Genomic DNA, 16,636 nt, shown 5'->3' on the forward strand with positions numbered 1-16,636 from the left:
ACAACATGAAAAGCCTCCCCACAGCTGCCACCCACAGTTGGGATGGTGTTCTTTGGCTTGCAAGCCTCACCCTTTTTCCTCCGAACATAACAATGGTCATTATGGCCGAGCAGTTCTATTTTGATTCATCAGACCAGAGGACATTTCTCCAAAAAGTATGATCTTTGTCCCCATGTGCAGTTGCAAAGCGTAGTCTGGCTTTTTTATGGCGGTTTTGGAGCAGTGGCTTCTTCCTTGCTGAGAAGCCTTTCAGGTTATGTCGATATAGGACTCGTTTAACTGTGGATATAGATACTTTTGTACCTGTTTCCTCCAGCATCTTCACAAGGTCCTTTGCTGTTGTTCTGGGATTGATTTGCACTTTTCGCACCAAAGTACGTTCATCTCTAGGAAACGGAACACGTCTCCTTCCTGAGCGGTATGACGGCTGCGTGGTCCCATGGTGTTTATACTTGTGTACTATTGTTTGTACAGATGAACGTGGTACCTTCAGGTGTTTGGAAATTGCTCCCAAGGATGAACCAGACTTGTAGAGGTCTACAATTATTTTTCTGAGGTTGGCTGATTTCTTTTGAATTTCCCATGATGTCAAGCAACGAGGCAGTGAGTTTGAAGGTCGGCCTTGAAATACATCCACAGGTACACCTCCAATTGATTCAAATTATGTCAGTTAGCCTATCAGAAGCTTCTAAAGCCATGACATCATTTTCTGGAATTTTCCCAGCTGTTTAAAGGCACAGTCAACTTAGTGTATGTAAACTTCTGACGCACTGGAATTGTGTTATAGTGAAGTCTGTAAACAATTGTTGGAAAAATTACTTGTCATGCACAAAGTAGATGTCCTAACCGACTTGCCAAAACTATAGTTTGTTAACAAGAAATTTGTGGAGTGGTTGAAAAATGAGTTTTAATAATGACTCCAATCTAAGTGTATGTACATTTCCAACTTCAACTGTATGTACATGCTGTATTCTACTGTATTTTAGTCAGTGCCATTCCGACATTGCTCATCCTAGTATTTATATATTTCTTAATTCCATTCTTTTACTTTTAGATCTGTGACTTGTTCGATATCACTGCGCTGTTGGAGCTAGGAACACAAGCATTTAGCTACAGTGGGGGGTGAAAGTATTTGATCCCCTGCTGATTTTGTACGTTTGCCCACTGACAAAGAAAGGATCAGTCTATAATTTTAATGGTAGGTTTATTTGAACAGTGAGAGACAGAATAACAACAAAAATATCCAGAAAAACGCATGTCAGAAATGTTATAAATTTATTTGCATTTTAATGAGGGAAATAAGTATTTCACCCCCTCTCAATCAGAAAGATTTCTGGCTCCCAGGTGTCTTTTTATACAGGTAACGAGCTGAGATTAGGAGCACACACTTAAAGGGAGTGCTCCTAACCGCAGCTTGTTACCTGTAAAAAAGACACCTGTCCACAGAAGCAATCAATCAACCAGATTCCAAACTCTCCACCATGGCCAAGACCAAAGAGCTCTCCAAGGATGCCAGGGACAAGATTGTAGACCTACACAAGGCTGGAATGGGCTACAAGACCATCACCAAGCAGCTTGGTGAGAAGGTGACAACATTTGGTGCGATTATTCGCAAATGGAAGAAACACAATGGTCTGAAACACAAAAGAACTGTCAATATCCCTCGGCCTGGGGCTCCATGCAAGATCTCACCTCGTGGAGTTGCAATGATCATGAGAACAGTGAGGAATCAGCCCAGAACTAGTCCTGTGTGGCTCAGTTGGTAGAGCATGGTGTTTGCAACGCCAGGGTTGTGGGTTCGATTCCCACGGGGGACCAGTACAGAAAAACATTTATGAAATGTATGCATTCACTACTGTAAGTTGCTCTGGATAAGAGTGTCTGCTAAATGACTAAAATGTAAATGTAGAACTACACGGGAGGATCTTGTCAATGATCTCAAGGCAGCTGGGACCATAGTCACCAAGAAAACAATTGGTAACACACTACGCTGTGAAGGACTGAAATCCTGCAGTGCCCGCAAGGTCCCCCTGCTCAAGAATACATATACATTCCTGTCTGAAGTTTGCGAATTAACTTCTGAATGACTCAGAGGACAATTGTGGTCAGATGAGACTGAAATGGAGCTCTTTGACATCAACTCAACTCGCTGTGTTTGGAGGAGGAGGAATGCTGCCTATGACCCCAAGAACACCATCCCCACCGTCAAACATGGAGGTGGAAACATTATGCTTTGGGGGTGTTTTTCTGCTAAGAGGACAGGACAACTTCACCGCATCAAAGGGACGATGGACGGGGCCATGTACCGTCAAATCTTGGGTGAGAACCTCCTTTCCTCAGCCAGGGCATTGAAAATGGGTCGTGGATGGGTATTCCAGCATGACAATGACCCAAAACACATGGCCAAGGCAACAAAGGAGTGGCTCAAGAAGAAGCACATTAAGGTCCTGGAGTGGCCTAGCCAGTCTCCAGGCCTTAATTCCATAGAAAATCTGTGGAGGGAGCCAAAGGTTCGAGTGTCCAAACGTCAGCCTCGAAACCTTAATGACTTGGAGAAGATCTGCAAAGAGGAGTGGGACAAAATCCATCTTGAGATGTGTGCAAACCTGGTGGCCAACTACAAGAAACGTCTGACCTCTGTGATTGCCAACAAGGGTTTTGTCACCAAGTACTAAGTCATGTTTTGCAGAGGGGTCAAATACTTATTTCCCTCATTTAAAATGCAAATCATTTTATAACATTTTTGACATGAATTTTTCTGGATTTTTTTGTTGTTATTCTGTCTCTCACTGTTCATATAAACCTACTATTAAAATTATAGACTGATAATTTCTTTGTAAGTGGGCAAACATACAAAATCAGCAGGGGATCAAATACTTTTTTCCCTCACTGTACACCTGCAATAACATCTGCTAAATATGTGTATGTGACCAATAAGATTAGATTTTCTTAGTTTTATTTAATCCTCCTAAAAATATGAACGCTTAGCGTAGTGTAATATCAGTCACATTAGGATGTTTTGGGAAGGAGTAGATTGGCCTAGATTGTGGTAGTAGATTTTTTTTTCTCACCTTGACTGCTGGGATGCAGTGTCAGAAGTGAAAGGAGAAATTAGGTTAAGTGGATCCTTGCTGTAAATTAGTGGTTTCTAAAAACTCACTCCTGTTTGTAGAAGCCATTAACACCCACATAACAGGGGTGCGTATAAATGATCTTTCTCCTGAAGTGTGCACTTGTTCACTTCCCTTCATTGATTTAAAAGGAAATTACTGATATATGGAAACTCCCTCTAGCCCATGTCAACACCAATCCAATACTTTTACATTTGTGGGGATCAGTGAACGAGAGCACACTTCAGGAGGAAGGAGAGATGATTTGGACACGCCCATTGTCTGTGACCTGCTGTGAGGGAGGCGATCTCCATAATGGGCCTTCGCTTTGGGACACAACATCGGGAGTGTGTGCATTGGTTGGACTCCCAGTGTTGTGCATCGTTCTGGTGGTTTGCAACGGAAAATAACCATACCACAGTATAGCCGGCTTCACACAAAATTTTTTTTTCCTGTCAACAAAAGCGCATATATATATAATCTCTAGGAACAGTATTTACCAGACAACCACCAGAATGATGTACAACACAGGGATACCACAGTAGGCAACCAAGCTGAGCCAGCCCAGACACACTGGTCCTAGGGCCTGTCTCCTGTCCTTTCTCCCTTCCGTGTGTGTGTGTGTGTGTGTGTGTGTGTGTGTGTGTGTGTGTGTGTCACAGTAGACCCAGGGTCTGGTTCATTGATTGTGAGAATGGGGGAGGATGGAAATCATGAGTACATTTCCTCCCGATAATACAGAGCTGATCAGAGAGCGAAGCAGAGCATTGTACTCCAGACACTAGCACTCTATCATTAGGTTGGGGTAGAGATTTATCTTATGCACAGAGTTTACCCCTCATATCAACCAGCAACAGGTTCCTTAACACAGAAGGACAATAAAATAACCTACCAACTAATATTGTCTGTGTCTTGTGAAGTGTGTCCTGTACACTGAGTATACCAGACATTAGGAACACCTTCCTAATATTGAGTTGCACCCCCACTTTTGCCCTCAGAACTGCTTCAAGTTGGACACTACAAGGTGTCGAAACCGTTCAACAGGAATGCTGGCCCATGTTGACTCCAATGCTTTCCACAGTTGTCAAGTTGGCTGGGTGGTGGACCATTCTTGAATAAAAAGAAAATGTCTTTCCCATTCACCCTCTGAATGGCACACATACACAATGTCTCAAGGCTTAAAAATCCTTCTTTAACCTGTCTCCTCCCCTTCATCTACACTGATTGAAGTGGATTTAACAAGTGACATCAATAAGCGATCATAGCTTCACCTGGTCAGTCCATATCATGGAAAGAGCAGGTGTTCCTAATGTTTTGTACATTCGGTGTATGTTGTGTATAGGCTAAGTGAAGTGTCTTGTGATTTTATTTTGATTTATTAGGGTCAGGCGCCAATATTGACAGCTAGTCTTACTGGGGTCCGATGTGATATGTATGTCTGGAACAAAGGTTGTCAAGCAAATTCACCTATGGGACGATAAAGGATTCATTCATTAATATCCCATACTTTGTGAAATCACGATGTAATGCAGCAGGTGACGTTGGTATTGAGAATTCCAAAACCATATGGAATGAAATTGCAAAAGCAGCTTAATTTTGATTGGATGTTGCATGCCATTGAAATAGTGCTTTAGTTCCTTCATGTATTAGCACAGTTGCTTGAGATGTCACTTGCAACAAAAATTGTGTGAAAGTTGCTTTGTTGCCTAACCATAACCATTAGGTGGGTAAATGCAAAATAAAACTGACTGAAGATCAGTGTTTGGGGCCATCATTACTTTGATCATGTATTCAGTCATGATGGCTAATGTTTTTCACCGTGGGTTGCTTGCTGACCTACTCAGTTTCCCATGGAGGAAAGGTTGTGTTCATGTGTTAAGGACATGGACATGGACATACCATGCCTGGAGTTTTGCTCCAGTTCTGTGTGCTGTTGATCGATGACAGATATCTCTTTTGTTGCCCTCGTGATGACAGCCAGCGGAGGCCCAGCCAGCGGAGGCCCAGCCTCAGTCGGGAAAGGTTGCACTCAAAGGTCAGGGATCAAGTTGTGTAAATGTCGGACGAGGGAATTCAGGAGCCATGTTGAGGCAATGAAAATCAAAGCCCCCCCACTCCCCCAACTGGTAAATACGACTCAAAATGCTAACCCCTAATATGTGCATAAAGAGTTTGTGGTGTAGTTCACTTCAGGGTCGTGTTCAGCAGGGCACACCGTAGCGGAACATTTTGCAACAGAAAGGGAAAATGTGTGTTCATAATGGATAAATTCAGGTAGTCCTATTCTACCTCCAGTTTCAAAACGTTCTCTCCCCTCTGAACACGACCCAGCCAAGTCACACTCTGTACATGGAGCTCCCAGGTCGGTTGTAAACCTTCACACGTATGCTGACGTTTCAGGCCTATAGACGTGACGCTGGTTTGAAATGGCAGAGGCCACCTGCATTCCTCTAGGTGGATTTGTGAAATATTGCTGCTAATGACATCTGGGAGGGGGGGTGGTATTGACGCCTTCTGAAGCACTGACTTCTGGGAAAGGGCTCTCAGCTACTGCTCCACTGCTTCTTCTGTTTGGGCACCTCCGGTTGCGACCTTTAACCCCTAGTGGAATGGTGCTGCTTTGAAGTTGGCTGCAACATCTTCATGAATGTATAGGATATTCTCACCCCATTGCTGTGTTGTGTTATCCTGCTACCATGACAACAGTGTTACAATGTGAAGCTTGTTGTAGCAGGCCTATTTCATGCATTTGAAGTTTCATTGTTACTCTTATTGGAACGATTGGTGTGCTGTGATTCTTGTTTTGGTAGTCTGTGTTGAAAAGTTACTGTAGGACATTTTGTTAGGTATGTTGATGAAAATTGATTTGTTGCAACTAATTTCACCCTCCATATCAGTATCCATTTCCATGCCAATAATTTTTATTTCCTAATGTAGTATGGCCTGCCTTCTTAATTTTCAAATGGCAGTGGTCAGTGGATGGCTCAAAATTCATGAAGCACGTCTTTGATTTCAAAACACACAGCCTCCCTCCCCAACTCTCCCATGTTATGTCATACTGTGCAGCCCTCGGTTCTCTGTACCCACTGGCCTAAATGCATCAGAAAGCAGCTGGCAGGTTTATTTTTAGTTACGTTTCAGTCGAGAGAGCATCAGGTCCCCACTCAGGGAAATCGCTTCACTGAAGTGCCTGGTGTCAAAACAGCCCTGTTGGACATGCAGGTTACACACTGAGACACACACACACTGAGACAAACACACTGAGACACATACACGAACAAAACTCACACATAAACACACACACAGACCACATTCAGTCACAACCGTCACCCCGCCGCATGATGCTACACTCACTTGACCTCTCATATCGTGTCTCCACAACGATTAAACCAGAATTCTTTGAAGAGGTCACCGCCATAATAATAAACGGCAGAATTTTAAGGAGGCCACCATCTTGGCACAGTGAAATGACTTGGCATTTCCCGAGTGGCGCAGCGGTCTAAGGCACTGCATCACTACAGACCCTGGTTTGATCCCGGGCTGTATCACAACCGGCCATGATCGGGAGTCCCATAGGGCAGCGCACAATTGGCCCAGCGTCGTCTGGGTTAGGGGAGGGTTTGGCCAGGGTAGGCCGTCATTGGAAATAAGAATTTGTTCTTAACTGTCATGCCTAGTTAAATGCCTAGTAATTATTTTTTTCTTTCAAAATAGCAACTCGACCTATCTGATTATCCACGTTTGAGTCTCCTCAAACTTTTGAGAACCGAGCCTGAACTGAGGCTGCCAGGCAGGCCCCTCTATGACCACTGCCAAGGTGCAGAAATAAATATCTCAAAATTCCAAGGGGACACGTTGCAACAACGTGACATGGGGGCAGAGGGCACGGGCACTAGGGAGGCATCTGCACATGAAACCCCCAATGTTGATCCGGGGTGGACTGTTGGGCCCGGTGGGGTTGGCGGTGGCATCTTGAGGATGGATAGCAAATGGGCTCTCATCCCAAACCTTGTTGGTCCTGAAAGGTGTGCAGTCGACCCTCCACTCCCTGGTTTCCGGTTTATTTTTAAGTGCCATCATACCCAGGCCCCAGATGCCCACAGCTGCTCGAAAAATTGTCAGTGTAAAAAAGAGCTGGGTAATTGTTCTGAAGAGACAGCCACTCCATATTACAATGGCGTATAGCCATCCCACTGGGCACAGACGTCAATTCAACATCTATTCCACATTGGTTCAACGTCATTTCATTGAAATGACGTGGAAACAAAGTTGATTCAACCAGTGTGTGCTCAGTGGGATGGGAGCTCAATGGGGGGGGGTGGCATTTCCATCAAAAAGGACCCATGAGCACCAACGTGAAGTTCATAAGAGCATTTCAAATTGGGTGTCAAATGAAAGGCTATTAAAAACAAAAAATAATGTTTTAAGTGAGAAGTAGGCATTGGTCTGAAGCTGAAAAAAAAGGAAATTCTTGAAGAATTAACAAGTGGTAGACCATACTGTTATGTTCAGCAACCTCTCTCTCTCTCTCTTGCAGTACAGTACATTGTAATGCACTGTAATGCACACTACTGCACTTTACTCTACACTACTGCACTGTATGAAACACTACCCTACTGTACTCTACACTACTGCACTGTATGAAACTCTACTGTACTCTACACTACTGCACTGTCTGAAACTGTACCCTACTGTACTGTACTCTACCCTACTTTACTGCACTGTACTGAACTCTACTGTACTGAACTCTACCCTACTGTGCTGAACTGTACCCTACTCAGCTGCACTGTACTGAACTCTACCCTACTCTACTGCACTGTACTGAACTCTACCCTACTCTACTGCACTGTACTGAACTCTACCCTACTCTACTGCACTGTACTGAACTCTACCCCACTCTACTGTACTGAACTCTACTCTACTGCACTGTACTGAACTCTACCCTACTTTACTGTACTGAACTCTACTGCACCGTACTGAACTCTACCCTACTCTACTGTGCTGTACTGTACCCTACTCAGCTGCACTGTACTGAACTCTACCCTACTTTACTGTACTGAACTCTACCCTACTTTACTGTACTGAACTCTAACCTACTTTACTGTACTGAACTCTGCACTGAACTGTACTGAACTCTACCCTACTGTACTGAACTCTACCCTACTGTACTGAACTCTACCCTACTCTGTTTTACTGTACTGAACTCTACCCTACTCTGTTTTACTGTACTGAACTCTACCCTACTCTGTTTTACTGTACTGAACTCTACCCTACTCTACTGCACTGTACTGAACTCTACCCTACTCTACTGCACTGTACTTAACGCTACCCTACTTTACTGTACTGAACTATACTCTACTGCACCGTACTGAACTCTACCCTACTGCACTGTACTGAACTCTACTGTACTGAACTCTACCCTGCTATACTGTACTCTACCCTACTCTACTGAACGCTACCCTACTTTACTGTACTGAACTATACTCTACTGCACCGTACTGAACTCTACTGCACTGTACTGAACTCTACCCTACTCTACTGCACTGTACTGAACTCTACTGTACTGAACTCTACCCTGCTATACTGTACCCTACTCTACTGTACTGAACTCTACCCTACTCAGCTGCACTATACTGAACTCTACCCTGCTGTACTGTACTGAACTCTACTCTACTGCACTGTACTGAACTCTACCCTACTCAGCTGCACTGTACTGAACTCTACTGTACTGAACTCTACCCTACTCTACTGCACTGTACTGAACTCTACCCTACTCTACTGCACTGTACTGCACTCTACCCTACTCTACTGCACTGTACTGAACTCTACCCTACTCTACTGCACTGTACTGAACTCTACCCTACTCTACTGCACTGTACTGAACTCTACCCTACTCTACTGCACTGTACTGAACTCTACCCTACTCTACTGCACTGTACTGAACTCTACCCTACTCTACTGCACTGTACTGAACTCTACCCTACTCTACTGCACTGTACTGAACTCTACCCTACTCTACTGCACTGTACTGAACTCTACCCTACTCTACTGTACTGAACTCTACCCTACTCTACTGCACTGTACTGAACTCTACCCTACTCTACTGCACTGTACTGAACTCTACCCTACTCAGCTGCATTGTACTGAACTCTACCCTACTCAGCTGCACTGTACTGAACTCTACTGCACTGTACTGAACTCTACCCTACTCTACTGTACTGAACTCTACCCTACTCTACTGTACTGAACTCTACCCTACTCTACTGCACTGTACTGAACTCTACCCTACTCAGTTGCACTATACTGAACTCTACCCTACTCAGCTGCACTATACTGAACTCTACCCTACTCTACTGCACTGTACTGTACTGAACTCTACTCTACTCTACTGCACTGTACTGAACTCTACCCTACTCTACTGCACTGTACTGAACTCTACCCTACTCTACTGCACTGTACTGAACTCTACCCTACTCTACTGCACTGTACTGAACTCTACCCTACTTTACTGTACTGAACTCTACTGCACCGTACTGAACTCTACCCTACTCTACTGCACTGTACTGAACTCTACCCTACTCTACTGCACTGTACTGAACTCTACCCTACTCAGTTGCACTGTACTGAACTCTACTGCACTGTACTGAACTCTACCCTACTCTACTGCACTGTACTGAACTCTACCCTACTCTACTGCACTGTACTGAACTCTACCCTACTCTACTGCACTGTACTGAACTCTACCCTACTCAGTTGCACTATACTGAACTCTACCCTACTCAGCTGCACTATACTGAACTCTACCCTACTCTACTGCACTGTACTGTACTGAACTCTACTCTACTCTACTGTTATGTGCTGTACTACACTGCACTGTACTTTACTGTGTCTACTGTGCTGCGCTGTGATGTCCAAACTTGTGAAATATGGAATTGCCCTTCGTGTGTCAACCATAGTAATAGAATGAAAACAAAGTCATTCTAGTTTAGTGGTGTCAAAAGTCCTAGTTCCATTAGATCGGATCCTTACATTTTTCCAGTCAGTTCACGTGTTGTGTGCATCCATCAACCTTGTACCTCCTAAGATTTAGTGATCTCAACACCCCCGCCTCTCACTTTCTCTCCTGTTGATTGCATGTGACCCTTGAGTCTAACCAGCACAAACACACAGCACAGCACCACACAATTAAGCTCCACCATAGCTCCCACTTGTACTGACTTCTGGGAGTTGGACCCTCCTCAGGGACCTCAGCCTGTAATTGTGTGTTTCTGTTTGTTTAACTGCTGAGTCAATGCCCTGTGCTGCTAACCCACCTAGAATCTGTTTGTCACTTCACTTTAAGATTATGGGGTAGGACTTTACTGTTTTCTCAAGCATGATTATCAGGGTGGTATAGAATAGGTTTGCAATTTACTTGCCATTTAGTTGCCTGGGCATGCAAGGCAGGTAGAGGCTAGACAAAAGAGCTGTATGGCTATTGTTTAGAAAGGGGAGCTCAGGGGAAAGGGAGACCTGCTGGACAGACAAGGCAATGAAAGCAAGATTGTGCCAAAAAGACATGGTCGCCCTGTTTCTAGCACCTAGCCAACTTGACAGTATTAAAAAAAACAAAAATGTATTACATTAACTACAGCCGCAAATAACTTTTGGATATTAGATCGGCGGTCACTTAACAGCATTTCCACCAGAAATTCAACTTCCCTGAGTTGGATCCTTTGTTTGAACTCTAGACCCGCTACAATTTGCATACAGCCCCAACAGATCCACGGAGGACTCGATCGCTATCGCACTGCACACTGCCCTCTCCCATCTGGACAAGAGAAATACATACACTGCACACTGCCCTCTCCCATCTGGACAGGAGAAATGCATACACTGCACACTGCCCTCTCCCATCTGGACAGAAGAAATGCATACACTGCACACTGCCCTCTCCCATCTGGACAAGAGAAATACATACACTGCACACTGCCCTCTCCCATCTGGACAAGAGAAATACATACACTGCCCTCTCCCATCTGGACAAGGGAAATACATACACTGCCCTCTCCCATCTGGACAAGAGAAATACATACACTGCACACTGCCCTCTCCCATCTGGACAAGAGAAATACATACACTGCCCTCTCCCTGACAACAAAATCACACAAAAAGGGTGGTGCAGTCAGCCCAATGCATCACCAGGGGCACACTGCCTGCTCTCCAGGACATTTACAGCACCCGGTGTCACAGGAAGGCCAAAAAGATCATCAAGGACCTCAGCCACCCGAGCCAGGACCTGTTCACCCCACTACCAGCCAGAAGGCAGAGACTGTACAGGTGCATCAAAGCTGGGACTGCAAGACAGAAGCTGTTTCTCAATCTTCAGGCCTTCAGATAAATAGTCACCGCTAGGTGGCCTCTGCCCAGTACCATCTGTTGGTCACAGATACCTTAAATATAAAATGGGCCTCACAATAGGCCTCAGGATCTCATCACGGTATTTCTGTGTATTGAAATTGCCATCGATAAAATGCAATTGTGTTCATTGTCCATAGTTTATGCCTGCCCATACCATAACCCCACCGCCACCATGGGGCACTTTGTCCACAACGTTGACAACAGCAAACCGTTCGCCCACACGACACCATAAGGTTGTGAGGCCAGTTGGACGTACTTCCACATTCTCTAAAACAACATTGGAGGCGGCTTATGGTAGAGAAATTAACATCTATCTGGCAACAGCTCTGGTGGACATTCCTGCAGTCAGCATTCCAATTGCACGGCTCCCTCAACTAGAATAATCTGTGGCATTGTTGTGTGACAAAACTGCACATTTTAGAGTGGCCTTTTATTGTCCACAGCCCAAGGTGCACCTGTGTAATGGTCATGCTGTTTAATCAGCTTCTTGATATGCCACCCCTGTCAGGTCGATGGGTTATCTTGGCAAAGGAGAAATGCTCACTAACGGATGTAAACAAATTTGTGCACAACATTTGAGGTACATAAGCTTTTTTATTTCAGCTCATGAAACATGGGATCAACACTTTACATGTTGCGTTTATATTTTTCTTCATTGTATATTTATATTCTAGACTGACGTTGCTCGTGCTGACATTTCTTGATTTATTTACATTTTTTTGGCAGGCATCTGTGTGTATTGTTTTGTGGTGTTCTGTATTACTGCACTGTTGGAGCCAGAAACATAAGCAGTAATTAAAGGATCCTTTAGGAGTTCTTCAAATTGAAACTGTGGGGAACCCCTATAAATTCTTCGAAGAAGAACCCCTTTTAAAGGATCCTCAAACCTTTTGAAGAACCTTTTGGGGTTAATTTTTGAACACCCCCCCCCCCCTCCTATTAATAATAATAATACATATAACAATAACACAATATTTTAGTTGTTAGTGTTTATAATGATTTTAGTGGCAAAGCAGAATACAAAAATCGAAATAGGAGGTTAACTCCCAGCAGAGCCCCAAGTCCAATGGGTATATTCTCTGCCGTGTTGATGTTAATGTGTTGATGTTAATGTGTTGATGTTCTCTGTATCCATAGCCAGAATGATTTTGCAGTGCATGGTGATCAAACAGTTTTCCTGTTATATTCATCAGAGGTGTAGGAATGGTCTGTGAATCAAAAAAAAATATGTACAGATGATTAAGAAAACATGAAAACAAACCTTGGTTTTTGTGGTAAATGTGAATGAAAAAAACTGTTTTGATAATGGTTTTCATACACATGCCTTGTCCATAACGTAGAGGTCTATGGGATTTTTATTGAAGAGGTAAGGGGGAGGGTAATACAAGTGGTCTGCATAACACACCAATACCAATTGACATACCTTTGTATGCCTCCTCGTCTGTATCTGCACCCAATACAGCTAGCCTTCGACATATTCTTATAGCATACATGTTCTTACCTCTTTGTTGATTGATATCCAATGAATTGTGTACATTTCCTGTTTGAGAAAGATTTTCACAAATATTAAAAGATAGATGGTATCATCATAAAACAATATATATTTAGATCATACAAGGGACAAACCTTTCTTTAATTAAATTGAGGAGATCTTAAACATTTTCAGTTAAGTGCCTGCACCTGCTGTCCTAACTGTCCAAATGTTTCAGTTGGGCAGTTAGGTTCCTGCAAGAACCCCCACCAACTAAGGAGGTTCCTCGATGAACCCCACCTCCTATGGGGTTCTTGGAAGAACCTTTTGGGGGCAATTTTCAGTACCAAGAACCATAAGGTTCTTCAAAGAACTTTGAGGATCTTAGAAGAACCCTTGTTGAACAGCACCAGCTGTTCTGGATGACTGTGTGATAACGCTCTCGGTAGCCGATGTGAGCAAGACCTTTAAACAGGTGAACTTTCACAAAGCTGCGGGGCCAGACTGATTACCAGGACGTGTACTCAAAGCATGCGCGGACCAACTGGCAAGTGTCTTCACTGACATTTTCAACCTCTCCCTGACCGAGTCTGTAATATCTACATGTTTCAAGCAGACCACCATAGTCCCTGTGCCCAAGGAAGCGAAGGTAACCTGCCTAAATGATTACCGCCCCGTAGCACTCACGTCGGTTGCCATGAGGTGCTTTGAAAAGCTGGTCATGGCTCACATCAATAGCATCTTCCCGGATACCCTAGACCCACTCCAATTCGCATACCACCCCAACAGATCCACAGATGACGCAATCTCAATCGCACACCACACTGCCCTTTCCCACCTGGACAAAAGGAACACCTATGTGAGAATGCTATTCATTGACTACAGCTCAGCGTTCAACAACCTAGTGCCCACAAAGCTCATCACTAAGCTAAGGACCCTAGGACTAAACACCTACCTCTGCAACTGGATCCTGGACCTCCTGATGGGCCGCCCCCAGGTGGTAAGGGTAGGCAACAACACATCTGCCACGCTGATCCTCAACACTGGGGCCCCTCACGGGTGTGTACTTAGTCCCCTCCTGTACTCCCTGTTCACCCACGACTGCGTGGCCAAACACGACTCCAACACCATCATTAAGTTTGCTGACGACACAACAGTGGTAGGCCTGATCACCAACAACGATGAGACAGCCTATAGGGAGGAGGTCAGAGAACTGGCAGTGTGGTGCCAGGACAACAACCTCTCCCTCAATGTGAGCAAGACAAAGGAGCTGATCGTGGACTACAGGATAAGGAGGGCTGAACAGGCCCCCATTAAAATCAACGGGGCTGTAGTGGAGCGGGTCGAGAGTTTCAAGTTCCTTGGTGTCCACATCACCAACATAATATCATGGTCCAAACACACCAAGACAGTTGTGAAGAGGGCACGACAACACATTTTCCCCCTCAGGAGACTGAAAAGATTTGGCATGGGTCACTAGATCCTCAAAATGTTCTACAGCTGCACCATCGAGAGCATCCTGACTGGTTGCATCACCACCTGGTATGGCAACTGCTCGGCCTCCGACTGCAAGGCACTACAGAGGGTAGTGTGTATGGTCCAGTACATCACTGGGGCCAAGCTTCCTGCCATCCAGGACCTATATAATAGGTGGTGTCAGAGGAAAGCCCATAAAATTGTCAGAGACTCCAGTCAACCAAGTCATAGACTGTACCCTCTGCTACCACATGGCAAGCGGTACCGGAGCGCCAAGTCTAGGACCAAAAGGCTCCTTAACTGCTTCTACCCCCAAGCCATAAGACTGCCGGACTATTTACATTGACCCCCACCCCCCTACAATGCATAGTCACTTCATCCCTACCTTCATCCCATACCTATCCCTACCTATGTACAAATGACCTCAACTACCCTGTACAACGCACACTGACTAGCCTTGCTTTATTGTTACTTTTTATGATTTTTTACTTTAGTTTATTTGGCTAATATTCTCTTAACTCTTTAACTGCATTGTTGGTTAAGGGCTTGTAAGTAAGCATTTCACGGTACTTATTGTATTCAGTGCATGTGACAAATACGATTTGATTTGAACCCCTAATTTTTAGTGTGTGGGGACCTGAGCCTTTATTCATTTTAATAAATTAATAAAGTTTCAAGAATATCTTTACACAAAATATAATAAATGTATGGAACATTGGCACAAATATTTCCATTGCTGTGGAGTAAGGGGAGCAATTCTCCTCAATTTCACTCTCCTAATCTCAATTTAAAGAACCCGGGCGATTTGAATGGGTAAACTACATTGTAGGATAAATATTGGGGATAAATGAAAGATTTAGTGGAAGACGGTTGTACACTTCCTTGACAATGTTTATTTCTTCCTGCAAGTGAGAGAAACTTTTGGCGGGTTCAGCAGCATTTACTGAGATGAGAAGTGAAGAATGAAGACTGGTGGGATGGACTGTTGTGGGCGGCTCTCTCTCCACTCGTAAGAGCAGAGGCTCTGTCTGCTTTGCTGTGATATGAGCGGCAGACCCGACCGAGTGTAGCCGAGTAGGCTACGTGCCATAAATAAATCAAGTCTTAACTGTCTCAACCGAGTCAGAGAAAAGGGTATTTGGTGTCGGCTGTTTACCTCCTGTTATTCTCTTTGGAACAACGGAACAGGCTGAATTATTCCGAGCAGGGGGCTAGCTGCGTAAGGTAGGCTAAAGCAGTACAGGGAGGGGCGAGAGAGCGGTAGAGACGGGCGCATAAACTCATTTGGCCACGTCTGTTCTCTCATAACCAGCGTGCGCCTATTCCTCAAACGTTGTGTCGGGTTTATTACCCACCCTACAAGCTGAAAGCCGTTCTGCAAGAGATGTTTGGTCTGTCTTTGTCGTAGAGTTTACTCATAATTCAAGGAGCGGTCAGAGGATGTACGTGGACCAGTGCCATATATTTAGATAAATATATGGATCTGATGTGGATAGAATGTTTTCTTCACACCGGCAGTTTTAAATCGTCGGAGTGAACCGAGGTGCGGCTGGGGGTTTACCGTCGGTCAGTGTCTGTCAAACAGCCGCTCACTGGAGGGCAGTCTTATTGGCTTTTTATGGCACTGATTGATTTTGAGGTTATAAAGTTTATCTGTATTAGTGTGTGTCAGTGTAATGTTCCACAATTCTTCAATATTGTAGACTAGTCTAATAATGATATTATTGAATCTGGAGCAGGACTAATGTGGGCAATTGTAAACAATTCATAAAATCGTATTTTTATTGAACACGTATTGTATGTAGGTAGTAAAGCAGATAAACTCAGTTCTCTGTGAAAATGTTCTCATAATTGGTATGTTTTTATTGTTATTTTGACCCTTAGAGAATCATTTCCAGCGTATCTAATGTAGCAAATTGGTTGGGGAAATGAAAACAGTGATGGAAGGTGAATTGAATGCCTTTTTGTTGCTCATTTAATAAACAAACCATTATTTTATGTTGCACACCATCTTGAATCATAATTTACATACAGGGCTGGCCCTAGCCTTTTGGGGGCCCTAAGCTAGATTTGGTTGCAGCCCCCCCACTTCACAGGCAAAAACATTTGTGGCCCCCCTCTTGATGATGGAGAGAAAAATGTCAGTTTTAAAGTTAATTTCCTTTTCACACATTTTGCC

General features: G+C 44.1%; 1 protein-coding gene across 3 annotated transcripts in view; it reads left to right on the top strand.

Moving 5' to 3' along the window:
• LOC115175556 (protein tyrosine phosphatase type IVA 3) overlaps positions 1–16,636 on the top strand; it is a 57,213-nt gene that overhangs the window by 15,611 nt on the left and 24,966 nt on the right. Inside the window, exon 1 of one of the 3 annotated variants that reach the window (XM_029734856.1) lies at positions 15,501–15,681. The exons of 1 other annotated variant lie outside the window; for it this stretch is intronic. The gene's annotated coding sequence lies outside the window, so the exon portion shown is untranslated. Of the gene's footprint in view, positions 1–15,500; positions 15,682–15,725; positions 16,001–16,636 lie in introns of those variants that run through there. One more of the 3 variants, XM_029734857.1, reaches the window with a different exon arrangement.

Source organism: Salmo trutta, chromosome 36 (assembly GCF_901001165.1).
Source record: "Salmo trutta chromosome 36, fSalTru1.1, whole genome shotgun sequence".
Taxonomy (NCBI): domain Eukaryota; kingdom Metazoa; phylum Chordata; class Actinopteri; order Salmoniformes; family Salmonidae; genus Salmo; species Salmo trutta.